Here is a 19631-nt window from a genome sequence, read left to right as displayed (position 1 = left end):
CATAGAGTTGGTCAGAAGCCACACCACACCAGGTGATAGTCCAACAGGTTTATTTGGAAGCACTAGCTTTCATAGCGCTGATCCTTCATCAGGTGGTTTCAGAGCGCTGGTAGAGTTTAAGGGGCAACTTAGAGTTGGTCAGAAGTAACAGGACACTAGATGATAGTCCAAGGTTTATTTGAAATCACAAGCTTTCGGACAAACCTGTTGGAGTATAACCTGATGCCATGTGACTTCTGATCTCATCCACCCGAATCCAACTCTGGCACCTCCACATCATTGGCAGTCACAAAGATGTACAGCATCTGAAACTGACCCTACAGTCCAAATCATCCATGTTGACCAGTTATCCTAAATTAATCTAGTCCCATTTGCCAGTATTTGGCCCATGTCCCTCCAAACCCTTCCTATTTATATACCCATCCAGATGCCTTTTAAATGCTGTAATTTTACCAGCCTCCACCACTTCCTCTGGCATACACACACCATCCTCTGCATGAAAACATTACCCTTTAGGTCCCTTTTGAATCTTTCCCTTCTCACCTTAAACCTATGTCCTCTAGTTTTGGACTCCCTTACCCTGGGAAAAAGACCTTGTCTATTTACCCTATCTATGCCCCTCATGATTCAATAAAACTCTATCTGGTTACCCCTCAACCTCCGATGCTTCTACTCAAATTTTGCTTTTTGGCATTGCTGTGGAGATTTATTGTATCTAGTATCTCAATGTTTTAATAACCTGAATGAAATTAGATCAGAAATTGTACTCCAGTTGCTTTATTAATCACGGTCAGATGAACTGCACACGTTTATGTGATGTTAGAATGTTACAATGATGATTTGAATTGTTTCCAGTTGTGCATTTTATCATGGCTTTGAAATGTTGGCATCACTGTTATGACTGCAAAGACTGGAAATTTGGATGGTTTAAGAAAATGTTACCACAAATGCAATTTAGCTCAAAAGATGTTCTTTGATTACCAAAATAACATACTAGCCACTACAGTTTGTAACACAAAATGAGTTTTGCCAACACAATGCCAATGATTTTCAAACAAAAATATCGTAATAATTATTGACTCTGATGTTTTGACAATTACCCGATATATAACACACATGTGGCCTTGACTGTGCAGTAATAGCCATAGGATTTTGCTTCACACTAAAATATTCTCCATAATTACTGTAACACTGGGGGACATTTATTTGTGAATGATACAGTGTATTCTATTAGTGTTTGCAGAAAATTAAAAATGAATACAGAAAGTTGGTCCATTGATATTATTAATGACTCATTTCATTTACCAAGTAGTTTCATCATGTAACACCCGAGTGCATGGGAATGGGAAAGGATATCCTAAACTGTTCCTGTGCACTATCTGGCATAAAGTACACAAGTGCTTTGGGGACAGATGCTATCCACTTTCTTAGATGGACAAAGAAATGTGATTTGAGAAGTTTTTTTTTAAAAAAATGGTTAGGAAAATTAAAAGAAAAATAGATTGGCAGTAATTTATAGTTTTAGTGCATGCATTTCAAGCATTGCCACTTATAACTTTACCTCGGACAGAACTTCAAAGGTCTAATTACCAAACACCATGCAAAGAATTTGTGAGACTGGTGGAGGATTGCCTTCAATTCTGTCTGCTTGTCAGAGCAAATGTGTCATCAGTGATAAATGTAACATTAGCCCCGTCGAAACCATTTGTGAGATCTTTTTAATAATAGATGCTTTCTTTAAAATTCAAACTTCATCGCTTCCATATTCTATGATTAATTTTCACAGGGAGATTGTTGAATTGCTTTCCCTTTCACGGGTATAACACATTCAGTTGCTGGACTATATTGATGTGAACTGCTTTCTGTCCTTGATGCAGACTGCCAACAGGAAATACAAAAATAGATATTATCCTCTTATACAGGTCAGGGAAATCCAACTGGTAGGACTTTCAAACATCACAGCAAGAACACATGTCATGCTAAACTCAATATGGTATATGTAGTATGGCTTAGTTGCAAAGCCCTAACTCTTAAAGATACCTAATTCCTCACAGTTTGTGAACTTATGCAACCAAGAGTTGTATGTTTTGTACTACGTAACTATTGATAACAGTGAAATAAATCAACAATTTTCATGCTGTTGGCAGAAACAGTGAAGCCACAATGAGGTGAAGTTCACACCATAATACAGATTTCCCTTTCTTAAAGCTGCAGTTATTTTTATTTCAGCCCAATTTGCATCATAATTTCCCACTTTGCTTCTAACAACGTTACAGAAAAAACCTCCACCATTCTTCTCGTAGCTGTCAAACATCAAAACGTTCTTTCCTCTCTGTGAGAGACTGAACAGCTGCAGGTGTAAGTCTTTGTGAAACATTGATGCTCATAACAGCTGAGAAATGTCTTAAGCCTGAATGATCAAAGTCATTCAATTTAATAACCATGACTCAGAGAGTCCTAGATTGTTTTGAGTGTAGATTGTCCAACATTGAAGCTGCCTTAGTGCCCTGTGAAATGGCTCTCACAGTACTAATTGTAAAATAATTCGCAGAAATTATTTTTACACATTAGCAGAACACTTAGCAAAATGTAGATCCTAGAAAAAGGCATTCATGAAAGCAGCTTGAATTTGCAGTAGAAACTATGTTTATTTTGGAATTAAGACATACATTATAGGCAATAATGATTACAACTCAGTCAAGAAGCAAATTGTACTGCCTAGATAAACATTAAATGCATTTTGTAGTCACTGCAACTAAACTCTTAATAAAGCACAGAAATATGAAAGCATCTTTGTTGGACATGAATATAGAGAAAAATGAATGATAACTATCAGGATGTTGAAGAATTTTGAGTTTTTGATATTCATTGGTATACTGTGATTCAGTGAATGCCTAACTGAGCAATATTTGTACACACTTTCTTCAGTATTATTTTCACATGTGCAATATCAAGTGCATCGGTTCTGAAACTATTTTTGGTTACTGTTGAATGCAAGGGCTGGAAATGGGCTTTTACAATCTGATCCAGTTCAAAGGATGACAATAACAATAGTAGATTTGTTTATGAATTGATTAAAATGAAAAGAAAATTGCAAAGAATGACCTATGATAGAGGGGCCAACATGAAATAAACCTGGAAAATACTTCAGCAATCAGATGTAGAACTTGTATTCAACTCAAAAAAGATTTTGATAAGAAGTGTTGAGAAAGAAAAATGCGTTGGCAGGTATTTTCCAGATTAAATTCCATTTAAGTATTTGAAATAAAATCAGAAGAGACAGATGTAGTTGTATTTACCAGCCAGAAAGAATCAATGAGAAAGACTGGTGTTTATAAATTGCTCAAGTCTCCATCCAAAATAACGAGGAGAGGATCGTGACTCTGACATCCCGAGTAGCTAATTGACAGTGTCCAAGGTCTTAGCGAGCTTTGAGAAGATTTGTAGCTCAGGTTGTGGTTCTGGATGTAGGTTTGCTCGCACTGCTCACGGGGTAGTAGATGGGGTCTAACTCGGTGTGTTTGTTGATAGAGTTCTGGTTGGAATGCCATGCTTCTAGGAATTCTCGTGCATGTCTCTGTTTGGCCAACATCAGGAAAGAACCTTCCAGCTCAGCGAGCAAACCTACATCCAGTGTCCAAGGTCCTGGACAGGTAAAAGACCTACTGTGCTGAAACCCTCCCTTGACTGGAAGCTATCTCCTTTGATTCGACTGAAGACTGTTGAGAGCCATGACAAGCTACCTGGCTTTGTGTCTGCACTAAGTTGTAAGGCAGAAGATCAGTGCTGTGAACCCGGTATCTCTGGCTGAAGGGTAAGGTGCAAAAAGGCAAGGCAGGGATGCTGTGAGCATGCAGGTTGGTTCAAAGTGAATGGCTGCTAACAGAGCAAGTGAGCAGTGTGGACATGTAGCCGGGTCCAGTCCATGAGTTGGGTGACTTCCCCTGGACTATGTTCTCAGTGCAGCATTGCATTGATAGTTACTGGTGAAGCATGGCAGTGTGGAAGTGGATGAGAGATGTCCCATGAGTATTCATCGACACCAACACCTGATGGATGCCAATGTCTGTGGATGTGAGGTGCATGTGGTTAGTGCCTATGAAGTGTGCCCTGAGATGTAGGTGCATGATGTCCAACACAGAGGATCGTTGCAGCTATCTGTGAGCTGAAGTTGCTAGGTAATTCAAATGTCGATAATTCTTGGCATCTAATTTGCTTATGGTGGGTGACAGGATAGGAAGCTGCATCTTAATAAGGTGAGTTCTGCATTTAATAAGCAGTTAATGAGCAATAATCCTCCTTAATAGGTAACTGTCCAGTCAGAAACTCACCTTGTTACCCGAACTTTGTTAAAAGACACAGCAAGTTGTTCTCAATGTCGTAAAAGAGGAGTTAGGCCTCACTGGACTTCTCATGTGATTTTGCCACACTTCCTGCTTTACCACACATTTCACAGGCCCTTGTACGATTCCACACTATGAAGTAACCTCCTTTAGGATCCACCTCCTCCACTGTCCCAGGCAGTGCATTCCAAATACTAACAACTTCTCCTCATTTCACTCCTAGCTCTCTTGTTGACAATCTTGAAATTGTGACCCCCTAGTTACTGACATACCAACTAGTGGAAACAGAATATCCTTCTTTACACTCTCAAAAATTGTTCATAATTTTGGACACCTCAATAGGTCATCTCGTAAGCTTCTCTGCTCCGAGGAGAGTAAACACAATTTCTCTAATCCTTCCTTGTATCTAAAATTCCTCATTCCTGGTATCATTCTGATAAAGCTCCTTGGCACTCTCTCTAGGGCTTTCAAATCCGTCCTTAAAGAACTGACCCCAATACTCCAGATGTGGTCTGACCAATGGTTTGTCAAGGCGTAGGCATTACTTCCTTGCTTGTATACCCTATGCCTCTGTTTAGAAGTCCCAAAATCCTATGAACCTGCTTAACAACAGTTTCAACTTGTCTGGCCACATTCAGAGAATCATGCTTGTGAACCCCCGAGTGCCTTTGCTCTTGTATCCCCCTTTATTGCCTCTCAGTGTTTCTTCTAACAAAATGAATTACCTCACATTTCTCTGTATTGATATTCATCTGCCAGATATCAGCTCATTTGATAACTTGTCAATATCTCTCTGAAGTCGCTCAACATGATCCTCACAATTCACTATTCTCCCTAGCTTAGCATCATCTGCAAGTTTAGAATTTTGCCCTCAACACGCATCTCCAAATCCTTCATATGAAACGGAAAAAGCGAGGGTCCCAAGTCCATTCCCTGAGGACCACCGCTTTCAATGTGTCTCCTGTCTGAGAAACACCATCAATATCTACCCTCTGTTTCCTATCTTTTATTTAGCTTCGAATCAATGCTACCAAGGAACTATCAATCTCAAATATTTCTAATTTATTGAGCAGCATGCCATGTGGCATCTGATCAAGTGCTTTCTGAAAGTCCAAGTATACCACATCCACAGCATTATCCTCATCGACTGCTTGTGTCACTCCATCAAAGAACACAATTAAATTTGTCAGACATGACCTATCTTTGACAAAGCTACATGAACTGTCACGTCTTAATTTAGATTTCTTTAAGTGTATATTTACCTTATCTCAAATTGTGGCCTCTATCAGTTTTCTCAGTATTGATGTCAAGCTGACAGGTCTGTCATTTCCTGGGTTATCCTTTGCCCCTTTCTGAAACAACAGTGCTACATTTGCAATCCTCCAGTCCCTGGGACTAATCTTGTGGCCAGAGCTTGGAAAATTTCTGTCAATGGTTCTGCAATTTGCTCCCATACCTCTCTCAGTAATCTTGGATGCACCCCATCTGGGCCTTGGGACTTTGGTACCTAGAGCACTGCCATCTTTTACAGCACCTCTTTCTGTTTTGTTCGATCAATATCATACTCAGTTGCTCAACTCCCACATTTTCATCTTGGCCATTTTCTAATTTGCTAAAGACAGAAGCAAAGTACTCATTTAGTACCTCTGCCATACCCCTTGCTTCGTTGAGTGGCTTATCCTGCGAGTTCTTCATGGAGCACGCTCTATCCTTTGCTAATCTTTTACTATTAATATGTTTGAAGAACATCTTACTATTTACCATCCTTTTCTCATGCATCCTCTTAACCTTCCTTATTCCACCCTTAGCTTCTCTCCTGCATTTTTTTAGATTAGATTAGATTACATATTTGAGATATACTTCCTGATTTCTACCTTGTCCTGTCAACCTGTTGCTAGGAGGCTGCATCCAGGGAACAGAACTGTCCTACTTCTGACTGGGCCTAAAGGTTGACTGGAAAATCCTCACTGCACCCAGGAATTGGTCTCAAGTGACCGATTAATGATGTGAATGTGCTTTTGAGTAGCTGCTGAGAATCACCATTAGGTGCTGCACACTCCACAGCTTTGGCAAATTAGCCAATCCACCAAGTCACCTTCAGGAGAAGATATTGAGGTGGAAAGCCATGAAGAATGGTGGGACGCAAAGTATCGCGAGGAGGAGCAAGGTTCAAACCAGAGGGTGTGGAGTGCTGAGGGAGAAAGTATGTTGATAGTTCAGCACTCTACTCTCCATCCACACACCCCAATTATAGTGTAATGCTACTCAAGGGGCCCTCTTATGTCACAGTGATAGTGTCCCTATCTCTTGACCAGGAGCCACCGGCTCATGTTCCACCAGCTTCAGAGGTTGTAATAACATCACTGAACACGTTGATGAGAAAATGTCTAGGCATTGTATACAAAGGAAGATTGGAGGGTCTCATGACATGGTGGTAGTGTCCCTACTGCTGACTCAGGAGGCCTTAGTTCAACTTCCACCAGCTGCAGCAGTGTGTTATGGAGCAGGCTAGACCTCCTCAACATATTTAAAGAAAGTAGCCTCGACCCTAACTTTTGTTTATTTTAAATGCAGATGTGAGGTGGGAATTCCCAGTGTAACACAACTGGTGAAACCACTTGGCTTTAAGCAAAACAGAATTTATTTACAGTTGAAACACGAACAAAAGAAAGCGGCGCTTAACTATTGGAAAACCTAACCGACCTGATACAGTAACTGTTACTAATTAACTGTTTCAATATGATAACATCAATTAGACACACCCCTTGGCAAAAGAGGTCAATTCAAACACAGATTCTAATGGGCAGGAGGGAACAACATCCAAAGACAGACTTCACTGGAAAAATAGAAGAATCCTTCACTAAAGCTTGCAACTCCTCTGGACTGACATATCTTGTGACTGCTACAGCTAAAACAAACTAGAAAAGGAACAGACCTGGGAGAACTGGCCACTCCCTTCCATTGTTAAACTAGACACTTATGCAGTCAAAAAGTGTGGTGCTGAAAAAGCACAGCAGTCAGGCAGCATCCGAGGAGCAGGAGAGTCGATATTTTGGGCGTTAGTCCTTCATCAGCTTTGGGGTGGGGCTCAAGGGGGCTGAGAGATAAATAGGAAGGGGTGAGGCTGGGGGGAAGATAGCTGGGAATGTGATAGGTAGATGCAGGTGGGGGTGATGCTGGTAGGTCAGAGGGGAGGGTGGAATGGATAGGTGGGAAGGAAGATGCTCAGGTAAGGCAGGTTGGAGGGTTGGATCTGGGATAAGGTGGGGTTGGAGCGATGAGGAATCTGGTGAAATCCACATTGATCCCGTGTGGTTGGACGGTCCCAAGGCAGAAGATGAGGCGTTCTTCCTTCAGGTGTTGGGTGGCTAGGATTTGGCGGTGGAGGAGGACCAGGACTTGTTTGTCCTTGGTGGAGTGGGAGGGGGAGTTGAGGTGTCGGCCACAGGCTGGTTGGGTTGTTTGGTGCATTTATCCCAGAGATGTTCTCTGAAATATTCCGCAAGTTGGCATCCTGTCTCCCCAAATTAGAGGAGACCACATCAAGAGGAATGGACACAGTAGATGAGGTGTTTGGATGTGCAGGAAAATCTCTGCTGGATGTGAAAGTTTGAGTTATATAGAAAGGCTGGATAGGCTGGGACATTTTCACTGGAGCGTAGGAGGTTGAGAGGCGACCTGATAGAAGTTTATAAAATAATGAGGGGTATAGATAGAGTTAATGGTAGTTATCTTTTCTTTAGAATGGGAGATTTTAAGATTAGAAGGCACATTTTTAAGGTGAGAGGAGCAAGATTTGAAAAAGACATTAGAGGCAAATTTGTTACACAGCAGGTGGTTCGCATGTAGAATGAACTTCCAGAGGAAGTGGTGGATGTGGATACACTTACAACGTTTAAAAGACATTTGGATAAGTACATGAATAGGAAGGGTTTGGAGGGATATGGGCAGATGGAACTAGTTTAGTTTGGCATGATGGTCAGCATAGACTGGTTGGACCTAAGGTTCTGTTTCCATTCTGTATGACTCTATGACTCTGTGACTCTATGAAAGACTCCTATGAAAGGAGTGGCTATCCAGTAACCATTTCAGACATCCCGGAAACAAGTTTAAAAGATTATCTTTGGTAAGGGGAGAATAACCTCTGAACAAAGGCTCAAACTTTGGGTTGGGAAGGATGGAGGGAAAAGGAACATAAAGAGTCCTTTTACAAAGGGTGCTGCTACAGAGCAAGTGCACTCCCATGAGGCACAGTTACAATAACAAAGGCAATTAAATTAATTTATATCGGGCCACAACATCAAGAACATCACTGAGCAGATTTATAGTCATAGAAGGACAATTTAAAAGATTTAGAGGACAGAGTCTGACAGAAAAAGATGGCTAGAAGAATTTTAAGACCGTGATAAGATCAGGAGATGCATAATGATCGAGTTGGTGGAAAGATTTATTAAGGCCGCAGCCTTAGAAGGTTGTTTGAAAAATTGGGGAGAGTGAGACACATTGTGTTTCAGGCCATGAGATAGTAGTTTAATGGTAATGTTCTTGGACTAGCAATTCCAAAAATTCAAATGCCACAATGGCAAGTAACGGAATTTAAATTCAATTAATAAATCTGCATTATAAAGTTGGCCTTAGTAAAGGCAGCCATGAAACTGTCATCTGTTGTTGTAAAAACCCAATGGGTCACTAAATGTCCTTAACGAAAGGGAATGTTCATCCTTTCCTGGTCTGCCTGCACATGACTCCAGGTTTGCAGTAATGTGGTTGATTCTCAATTGCCCTCTGAAATAGCTTAGCAAGGCAGTCTGTGTCGAGAGCAATTTGGGACTGACCTAGATACCATCGACATCCACATCCTACGAAGAAAAAGAGAATAAAAAAACGATAAAGGTGGGTAAACATTCATTTTGCCCATAGATAACTGGAAAAACTCCAGGTGGGCAGCTGAAAGTTGGAAAAACGCATTGTGCCCAGAATAGGTAGAAAGCCATTTTAATTGCAACGTCAGCAGAAAATCCTCCAGCAAGCAGTACAGAGGTACAATATTGATATTTAGCAGATTTTAAAGCCTAAAAGAAAGGAAACATAATGGCATTACCATAGTATAGAATTTAAAGTTTTATTTGAAGAAGAGTACAATATTGTTGTTGTAAGACAGAACTTAAAAATTGAAAGAGACTTTAAAATAACAGACTGCAGCCAACGCTGAGCCACTAAAACTTTAATAACAGTACTAATAATCATTGCCAGCGCTGTGTAACAAAAAAAGTCTCGCAAGCACAAAGAGTGTGTAGCTATGATAAAATAATGCTACACTTTTAAATCTATAGGTCACTTCCAGAAGATGTGCAGAAGTAGGACCCAGTTTCACAGCAGCTTACTCACTCAAAGATGTTAATCATATCAAACCTCCACCGCGGGAAATGGGACCAGAGACATTCCTAACCAAAATTAATGATTCAATTGACCTGCATTTGATAGAACTTGCTGATGTCAATGGACAGCTCATAAATTTTAAGTATGATACATTAATGGGTGTCAATGCCCTATCAAAGCCAGAAGTCACATGAAATCAGATGATAGTTCAACGATGGTATTTGAAATCACAAGCTTTGAGAGCGCTTCTCCTTCATCAGGTGAAATGGAGGGAAGCACACAGGCACAGAATGCAGGACAACCTCGAATGTCTGAACGAGATGAGCAGGGAGTATTTTGTTCTGATAACTGTGAGTTCAGATAACAGATTGTTCGGATAATGGATTTTTACGGGACCTTGAGATCTTGTTTGGATAATCTGAACTTCGGATAGTTGATGTTCGGATAGTCGAAGTTGTTCTGTATATAGGCAGAGAGATCATTGCAAGACAATTCTAGATTCTTAAGAGTGTCAAATGATGATACAAATGGTGTGAGTGGAATGTCAACAAACTGAATAACAAGTCTTTGCAGGTGATCAGAAGTGTCAACAGTGTGAGTAAAGCGTCAACAGCTGAATAGCAAGTGAAGGGATGACCTATAATCTGATTAATTAAGGCAGAGAGATAATTACAAACAATCAAAACTGAGATGGTGCGAGTGACAAAACTGATTCCACCCTAAACATGTTAAAGAAGCCATCCCTTACAGCCAAGTCCTGTATATATACAGGATCTGCTCAGACGCAAAGGAACATGATGGACACCTACAGATGCTAAAAGACACCCCCATAAGAATGAGACACGTTGCTGAACTCATGGATCACCAGTTCTGACCTGCCACAGCAAAAAACAATAATGACCTCCTCAGAAGAGAGACATGGGATAGGACTGATAGAGTACCCTTCGTCGTCCTGTACTTCCCGGGAGCAGAGAAACTGCACTATATTCTTTGCAGTCATGATTCGGAGATGCCGGTGTTGGACTGGGGTGTACAAAGTTAAAAATCACACAACACCAGGTTATAGTCCAACAGGTTTAATTGGAAGCACACTAGGTTTCGGAGCGATGCTCCTTCATCAGGTGATTGTGGAGGGCTCGATTGTAACACAGAATTTATAGCAAAAGTTTGCAGTGTGATGTAACTGAAATTATACATTGAAGAATTGATTGTCTGTTAAGCCTTTCTTTGCAGCCTTCGACATGTCACTGATGATGACGAACATCTTTACAAGAATTGTGAAAATAATTTTCATTCCTAACATCACCAAAGTGCCTTCCAAGGAGAATAACTAGCTTAGTTTGCCATAAAAAACAAATACCGAAAGCAAGAATGAAAAGTGAAACCTCATTGCTCATTGACCAATCAGCAGCTGAAGTTGTTCAGACAGTAAAATAGTCCAGTGGATAAGTATCTACAATGATTTGACTTTGCTGGACGGTAAACCAATGCAAGTTCAAGAGCAACATTTCACAGAAGGATTTTCAGTACCAATGACAAAGAAAATGATAAGGGAGCTACAGTTCCCTAGTATCATGGCTAGAGTTGTGAAAAAGCACTAGGAAGGTTTCCACAGCAGTTGAATGAGCTTGATCAGCTGACTCAGCAAGTTGAAGTAAAGACTTTACATCAACGCAGATGTATCAACAGATGGAGATGAACTGCATACAATTTCATGGATCCCAGGCTAACATCTCACAATCTAATATGCTTTCCAAAATTCAGATTATCTGTCCCATGAAAACTGGTGATTATTCATTATTGTTTACAATTAACAAGGGTCAAATGTCAATATACGACTTGTAAGTATAATGAACCAACACCTTCCTACGGCCAAGACATAACCTCTGAATATAATACTTGTAGCATTCAATGGTTCATCTCTGGATCTGTGAAGACCACTCCCCTGCTCTTGCCTATGACTCCATTGAAATCTGTCCCTATGCCTCCCAACAAGTAGAGTATGGGAAATAATTATCTAGTTGTCACTGGATCCCTGAGAAGCAACTTTATGAACCCTTTGATTGGTTAGAGTTTCTGGCCTTACTGAATGTCAGTGTGTAGAAGATTGAGAGGTGGCTGGATAGAAGATTATAATATAATGAGGTGTATAGATAGAGTTGATGGTAGTTGTCTTTTACATAAGATCGAGGAATTGCAAAACTAGGGGGGCACATTTTCAAGGTGAGAGGGGAGATATTTAAAAAAGACACGAGGGGCAAATATTTTTACACAGAGGGTGGCTCGTGTGTGGAATGAACTTCCTGAGAAAGTGGTGGATATGGGTACAATTACAGTGTTTTAAAACATTTGGATGGACACATGAATAGGAAAGGTTTGGGGGGAATATGGGCCAGGAGCAGGTAGGTGGGACTTGATTAGTTTGGGATGAATTTCAACATGGACTAGTTGGACTGAAGGGTCTGTTTCCATGCTGTATGACTCTGAGTTGATGGAGGCCTGTAACTCAATGAGAAACTGGATCATCTTCTCATGCTAACTTTTGATTAGATGATTGGCAGGCGATTCGTTGAGCTTTCTCAGTGCGGGGTGGGGGGTGATGGTGGTGGCACGTTAGTCACCCACACTTAAAAGGAGGGTAAAATTCCACCTATAGTAATATTTTATTGATGTTTCTTGCTTGCCACATTCAGTGCCCCTCATAATCAATGTAACAGTGCAAAATGCTATATTTGGAGAGTGGCTGGATAGTTAGGCAATTCAGTCTTGTGAACAATCGCAACTGCTGTTCCTTACTCAGTGCACATGCATACTGGCACCAGGTGGAGCCATGGGTCATTTTTTATCTTTCTCTAATATAGGCATGGAGGTTAATTGCAGCACATCTACAATCTCACATGGTTATGCTCAGACTGTGGTCAAATCTCCACTCTTCCTTGCCTATATGGCTCAGCTGCCCACCAGATTTACTCACTGATAAACATCTTCTCAGATGAAATGGTCATAGCACCTCAGGGGAGATCAATCATGGTGAGTTGTACCTGGAAGGATAGTGGCAACTGGAAAATGCTAATTGCTGTGGGGCTATTAGTCACAATCATAAACTTATGACTTCAATCCTTGCTCCCCCCATGGATAGGATCTGAGGGGGAAATGGAATCCAGTGCTAATATCAGCCTTGCCAAAATCAAACACACTTAATTACTTTTCATAATTTCAAAGCATAAACAGCAGTGGCTTTTTGGATTGTGATTTCTCCTTGAAAGCTGCATAATCTTAATTATTCTGGTGTTCAAACCAACGGTAATTGTTTTAATATTTCTCTGCACATTCTCTAACACTGCCATCCATTGCAAAATTGACTTTTGCCTTGGCACTCAGGACACCTGAAATTAGCTTAGCCACTCTCAGAATACACACTGCCATGGAGTATTTAGCTGTGCATTCTGATAGTTCAGGGAATAGAATTATGAAACACAGGCATAGCGCCTGAAAGACATTAGGATTTTTCTTTCATTGGGGGTTTTTGGCTCCTCTGGGCTGGGGTGCAGAGCTATCAAAATGCCTTTAAGTGAAAGCTGGACTTCACTATCGTAAAAATTCCTGTGACATGCACTAGGAACACCAAGGAGTCTTGGCCTTCCTGATGAAAGGCTTTTGCCCAAAATGTCAATTTTCCTGCTCCTCGGATGCTGCCTGACCTGCTGTGCTTTCCCAGCACCACTCTAATCTTGACTCTGATCTCTAGCATCTGCAGTCCTCACTTTCGCCCAGGAATACCAAGTCATATTCTGTGCAAGAAAAAACTCTGTGTGTTTCAGACTGTGCCTTTGCATTAGTTGTTAACAAACTACTTTGACTTCTAAGATGTTTGATCATTCCAACACATTCCAACCTGGTTAGCCCATTGGAAAACTAATAGATTTAGATGCAACGGTACCATCAGACTCTGCCTCATTTTATTTTCCATTGAAGGCCTAATTGAACTGGTATAAAACTGGCATTCCACCTGATCTGATCAATTTCCTAACCGGGTAGGTATGGCGAAGTCAGGGTCATTGTTCCAAATGGGCCTATGCTATAACTAGAGCTTGCCAGAACTGAAGAGACCTCAAAAAGATAAGTTTTTTTAAATTACTTGTGTGAAGAGTACATATGTATGCACCTCTGAACCCACTGGAAAATAATCTGGGATAAATAAGTTAAACAAAGAACTGCAAATGCTGGAAATCTGAAGCAAAAACAGAAATTGCTAGAGAAACTCAATGCGTCTGGTAGCATCTGTGGAGAGAAAGCAAAGTTAATGTTTCAAGTCCAGTGAGTTTTATTCAAGCTCTGAAATAATCTGGGCTGTTACCATTCAGGACTGTACCCATTATATTCAATCCACACTAAATTCAACACCCCCGCAAGCTGCCTTGATATCCAGCTGATGTTTTTGAGTCCAGATAGACTTGAAACGTTAGCTTGATCTCTCTCCATGGATGCTGCCTGAATGATTGTGATTTCCAGCATTTGTTGTTTTTAATATAGATTCCAGCATCAGCAGTAATTTAATCCTGCCTTGATATCCACTTTGTAGCAATTACAACAAGGTCAGCCTGGTTGTCCTCATAGCTTAGATTCCCTACAGTATGGAAACAGACCCTTTGGCCCAACAGGTCCACACCAACCGTCTGAAGAGCAACCCAGCCAGACCCATTTCCCAACCCTATATTTACCCCTGACTAATGCACCTAACACGCTGGACAATTTAACATGGCTAATCCACTTGACCTGCACATCTTTGGATTGTGGGAGAAAATTGGAGCACCTGAAGGAAATCCATGCAACATGGGGGAATGTGAAAACTCCACACAGACAGTCACCCAAGGTGGGACTCGAATCCGGGTCCCTGGTGCTGTGAGGCAGCAGTGCTAACCACTGAGCCACCGTGCCCGCCCATGAATATGAGTTCCTGATTGGGGCTGTTAATCTGGTCCAGTCAGGGAGCCCTGGCTGACAGATATCAATAATGTCGAGGTTTTGTTCGCTCAGAGAGCTGGCTCTGAAGGAGCCAGGCCAGTATCTCCAGGGTGTAAGTAGAGGATGACTTGGTGACGAGATACCAGCTCCTGTTGAGTTATTTCACACTCTTGGGCTACTTGACAGTGAATCAGTGAGCTGTGGCAGGCTGCAACTTGAATAAGTGAAGCCTGGGCTTTAACAGTGGCTGCTCACTGCTGAAACTCTGCTCTGCCTACAAGGTAAAATTGACTGTCATCATTCAGTTTTTCTGCTTTCATGGATTGAAACCAGGCTCGATGCTGGTGCATGGTTGTTGCATTCTCTTGGAGAGACATTCCTACTGACTGACTGGATGTCAACATTCGAGTGTAATGCCTGTGCACCCAGGTGCTGTAGTCTGTGTACAAACTGTTCAAGCTGCCAACTGGCAGCTGGCACTGCACAGCAATTTTAAATCAACACAAGGCTGTCTTTCTTATGGGTGTGGCAAGACTGGCACAAAAAATACAACTACGTGGGTGTGGAATTTCAGTCCTTTGTTTCATGCAGTCAGCTAAAACATTAAATGGGTCAAAGCATTTTCTAAAATAATAAGCCAATATTGCATATATATGAAGAGGTAAACAAGGGAGCTCTGATTAGGTGACTAAAAGTTGTGAGGGAGGGGATGAACTAAAGCCTGAATGAGGGCATTAAGGGGTCCATTATTTGAAGGTCCTGGGAAAGACATAGAATGCCAGTTCCCTGTGAGTGTGTTTGACATCACATCTGAACCCAAATCCATCGTCCAATTAAATGGACTTCTAGCATGGCTCACTGAATGGTGCAGTGGGAACACTATACTGATAAATAATTCCATCTCTATTTGCCAATTTGAGACCATTTCTAGAAACGCTCTGTCCGCCAACTTAGTAACAATAATTCAACAACATTTCTGTAACAACAGCATTGATATAGTACCTTTACGTAATAAATGTGATGTTACTACATGGAGTAAAATCGATGATAAGAATAGTAGGAAATTTCATATAGACAATCAGAGAGGTTGTAAAGAAAGGGACGTAAATTTGATTGCTTTATAAGTAGGTGTGGGGATTGTGATGCACACTCTGTCCTGACCTGTTCAGTGTAATCTAAGTGGCACATCAACTGCCTGTGGCCTGCTGACTATTTATTATGCTTTGTGTGTGCAGCCAGCTCTTCTTGCAGTGTTCATTGGCAATGTGTGTCAGTGTGGACCCCCTTCACATTATTGTCAGGCTGTACTCAAGAGTTTAGCGGGAACTGTTGAGTAGGAGTTGTGTTGTGGCTGAACTGGCAATGCAGAATCTGCAGTGAAGAATGGCTGACTGTGGAAGAGTGTGGAATTTGCATTGGAGGTCTTAGTGGAGAAGGTGGAAACAAAGAGAGATTCCCTCTATCTCCAGAGGACAGGTGTCTCTTCAGATACACATTGAGAAGACTGTGGGAAACAGATCTCTATAGAGATCAATGGAGTTCTGCCCTAGGGACCTGAACACGGTAACACAAGAGGTTTTATGATCTCAGATGAGGTAGCAAGGTCAGTAACTAATTCTTTAAATTCTATATCTGATGGAATTGGACCAATTGTCTCACATACTGCTCAAATCACCACATCCCCATCACTGACCTACAAGTCATCGCTATCTATCAGGTCTAAAACCTGGCATTCATGTGCTTCATTTCATCTCACACATTTAGCACTGTTTGCAAGCTACACACTCCCAGCACACTCATTCTGCCAGCTACTCGGGCATGAAAGCAGTACCAATCAGACATATGGCATACAACTCCCTGACACACTTTCCTCTCTCCCTCCTGCAGTTGAAGATGATGCAAAGCTGGAGAAACAGAACATGCTGGTGGGGTGGAGGTACATCTGCATATTGCAAACCGCCCCTGGAGGAGATGGTACTGTTTATTCTTTGAAAGGTCATTGCTGAGGCAGTGGACAGCGAAGAGGCTGAAGCCATTGAAGATAGTAATGTCTTCAAACATAGTTTTCCTTCTCATGTCCCAATTCTTCCTAATCCCATAGTCTTATGAATCTAAAAGTGTAACTTTGTATTTCTTCGTTGCTCATCTTCCCTCATCTCAACCCACCCATAGCACCCTTTGCAGTTCTAGATATCAAAAACTGCAGCCTGGTCAAGCGGTGGAGAATAAGCAAGAGGACAGTGATGAAGACCCACCATCACTTGACTTCACAGGAGCAGCCATCAGCTCAGATGCTGCATGGAATTGAAGAAAGCTTTGAGGTGGGATTAGCATGAAAGGCTAGCACAAGTACTAGCTTGGTGGAGAACAAAGACCTACCCAAGGATCACTAGAGGACTCTGAAGATAATTTTGAATCAGGCTACAGAAGACAATGTACGGATATAAACACCCAAATGCTTGGTACACTGGAGAGTCTGTCAGGAAACCTATGTTCAGTGTCAGGCTGTCTAGAGAAGGAGTAATTTAGCACTAATTTGGTACAGGACTTTGCAGGATTCGGAACTAATCTTTTCCAACGTAGAATGGCGTTCACTTCCACCAATGCAGCCATGGAACCAACCATGATGTAGTTTTTGATACCTGTGTCTGAGCTACCATGCAATATGAGCAGTATCTCCCCATCCATAGAGCAGTACAGTAGAAATCTGACACAAATTCACAGTTCGTAGCCAGGGATGCTGAGACCACAGACATCACGACATGTGTAGAAGGATTTCCAGGCATCAAATTGCTCCAGATTTCTATCCCTTAATAAACATGCTTTCTAAAGACCTGCTCTAAAGTCATCTTCTCCTGAGATCCCTACCTTCTCCCTCCATCTGATCAGCATGGATGAGTTGGACTGAATGGTCTGTTTCTGCTTTGTACATCTCTATGACTCCATGCCCTACTAGCAACTTATCTCTCTACTTTGTCCCAGTGATGCTGAAAGCAGAGGAAGTCCTATTTGGAAAGAAGTGATTTTGACCCAATGCTTTAAGTTACTGTACCTCAGTGCTGTATTAAGTGGTGTATTTAAATAAAAAGTTGATGAGGTTGTGAAAATGCTTTAATACAGTAATTCTGGGGTGGATTTGCACTCTAGATTTAGAGTTGGACAGAAGGTGTTCTCAAACACTGAGCTGTCATATCCTGGCCTATCCAAGTCATTGGATGTACAAATATAACTTTTCTTTGTTTTTATGAAAAGGGTAATTCAAGAATTCTGATAGTAGCATGTGATATAGCAGTTGTCATGTAGTAGGTGGCTACTGAGAACCAACTGTTCCAATTTATCAGCTCATAAACAAACTCATAAATTTCATAATGAAGCAACATTATAACTCTCCTAGCCACCTACACACAGCTCGCTATTTGACCCAACTCTTTATAACAGAATAGTCACAAATTCTTTGCTGCTATTTTATTGTTTCTAATTCTTAGCTTTAAAAGAGTTGGAAATAATCTGAAAGGCTGTATTTTATTCAGTAAGAATTAGCAGAATGGTTGTATCATGCAAAAAGCAGATAATGATTAAATATCAGATTTTTTACAAAGACTGATGTAGCAAAGGATTTAGTTATAGTGATAGAGATGTACAGTATGGAAACAGACCCTTTGGTCCGGTTTTACATCCAACTCTTAATACTTAGATTTATGTACTTTTTAATGTATTTTATATAAATCCACAAAGAACCAAATAGATATATTTTTCTCTATTTATGATAATAAAGTGTAGAAAGGTGCAGATGTGTCCATGGGACTTGTCTTGAATAGTTTAGTTCATTATTGATGCTGTGGTATCATTCAGGGATATACAATTAGAGGGTTAGATTTTCCCAATGACTTTCCTGTTGCTCAGTGATTAAGTGCAATTCAAGTGTGTCATTAATCTGTATAGAACACAAAGGTCTCATGTTCATTCTGTATCCTGTACAACCTCACGGTCATGCAGGTTCAGCCTTGTGTCAACGGGAAACAACTTGAGGAGAAAAAGAAAGGTTTTTATAAAAAGGTAGCCAAAGGCCAAATGCTACCTTTTTGGCCAGACTGTGACCAGTGAATGTAACTCCAGTTCTCCATTCAACAACTAAAGCATAGTTAATCTTCCTTCTGTTACCAATCTTCAGAGTATCCTTTTAGCTGCGTTGGGATATCTGGTCGGCATGGATGAGTTGGACTGAAGGGTCTGTTTCCGTGCTGTATATCTCTATGACTCTAAATCAAAACTGCCAAACCAATCCAATCAACTAAGCCATCCTATATTCCATCTAAAAGTCAACCTGTTTTCCATGTGCCTTTGTCTGAGAGTTCTGATGTAGTTTATCAATTAATTGCAGCTCAGCTGGCAGTAGTCTGCTGACTTTCAGTGCTGAGACTGCAAATAGCCTTGTAAGATGAGCATGAGTAGTTTTAGTCCTTGAAAACATGGTTTTGGATTGCACTATCTCAGCTTGCTAGCAGCAGTCAGAGCTGGCTGGTCAAGAGGTAACCAGTAAGGCTACCAGGGAGTAGCATTGATGGGAAGATGACTGCTGGCATTCTGAAGAGAGAGACAACATGTTTGTAGTTCGTGGAGTCACTGTCACTTTTCTGGGTTGGTATAATCGTAGAAATATGTTGCAGGGTGACTACTAGATGGATTTAACACTCTCCAAGCTCCATTGTTAGTATCACAAACATCATGGCATGGAAGTTTGTGGCATCCTGCTACTCGGATGCTGCCTGACCTGCTGTGCTTTTCCAGCATCTGCAGTCCTCACTTTCACCTCAACGTATGATCTGTCTAATGTGCATAACTTAGGCAAACACCCTGTTTGTACATTAATACCACAAGCTGTTATGGGCTTTTGCAGCAGCTGGAAGTCTGCAGTGAGGAAAATTTTAGTGAAGATCCATTCTT

General features: G+C 41.1%; 1 protein-coding gene across 2 annotated transcripts in view; it reads left to right on the top strand.

Moving 5' to 3' along the window:
• Nucleotides 1–19631, top strand: part of LOC122549421 (solute carrier organic anion transporter family member 5A1) — a 186059-nt gene that overhangs the window by 1354 nt on the left and 165074 nt on the right. The gene's annotated exons all lie outside the window — the stretch shown is intronic.

Source organism: Chiloscyllium plagiosum, unplaced genomic scaffold (genome assembly GCF_037043375.1).
Source record: "Chiloscyllium plagiosum isolate Xiang-an unplaced genomic scaffold, Cpla_swu_hap1 HiC_scaffold_4, whole genome shotgun sequence".
Lineage (NCBI taxonomy): Eukaryota > Metazoa > Chordata > Chondrichthyes > Orectolobiformes > Hemiscylliidae > Chiloscyllium > Chiloscyllium plagiosum.
This window is presented reverse-complemented; position numbering and strand designations above follow the sequence as displayed.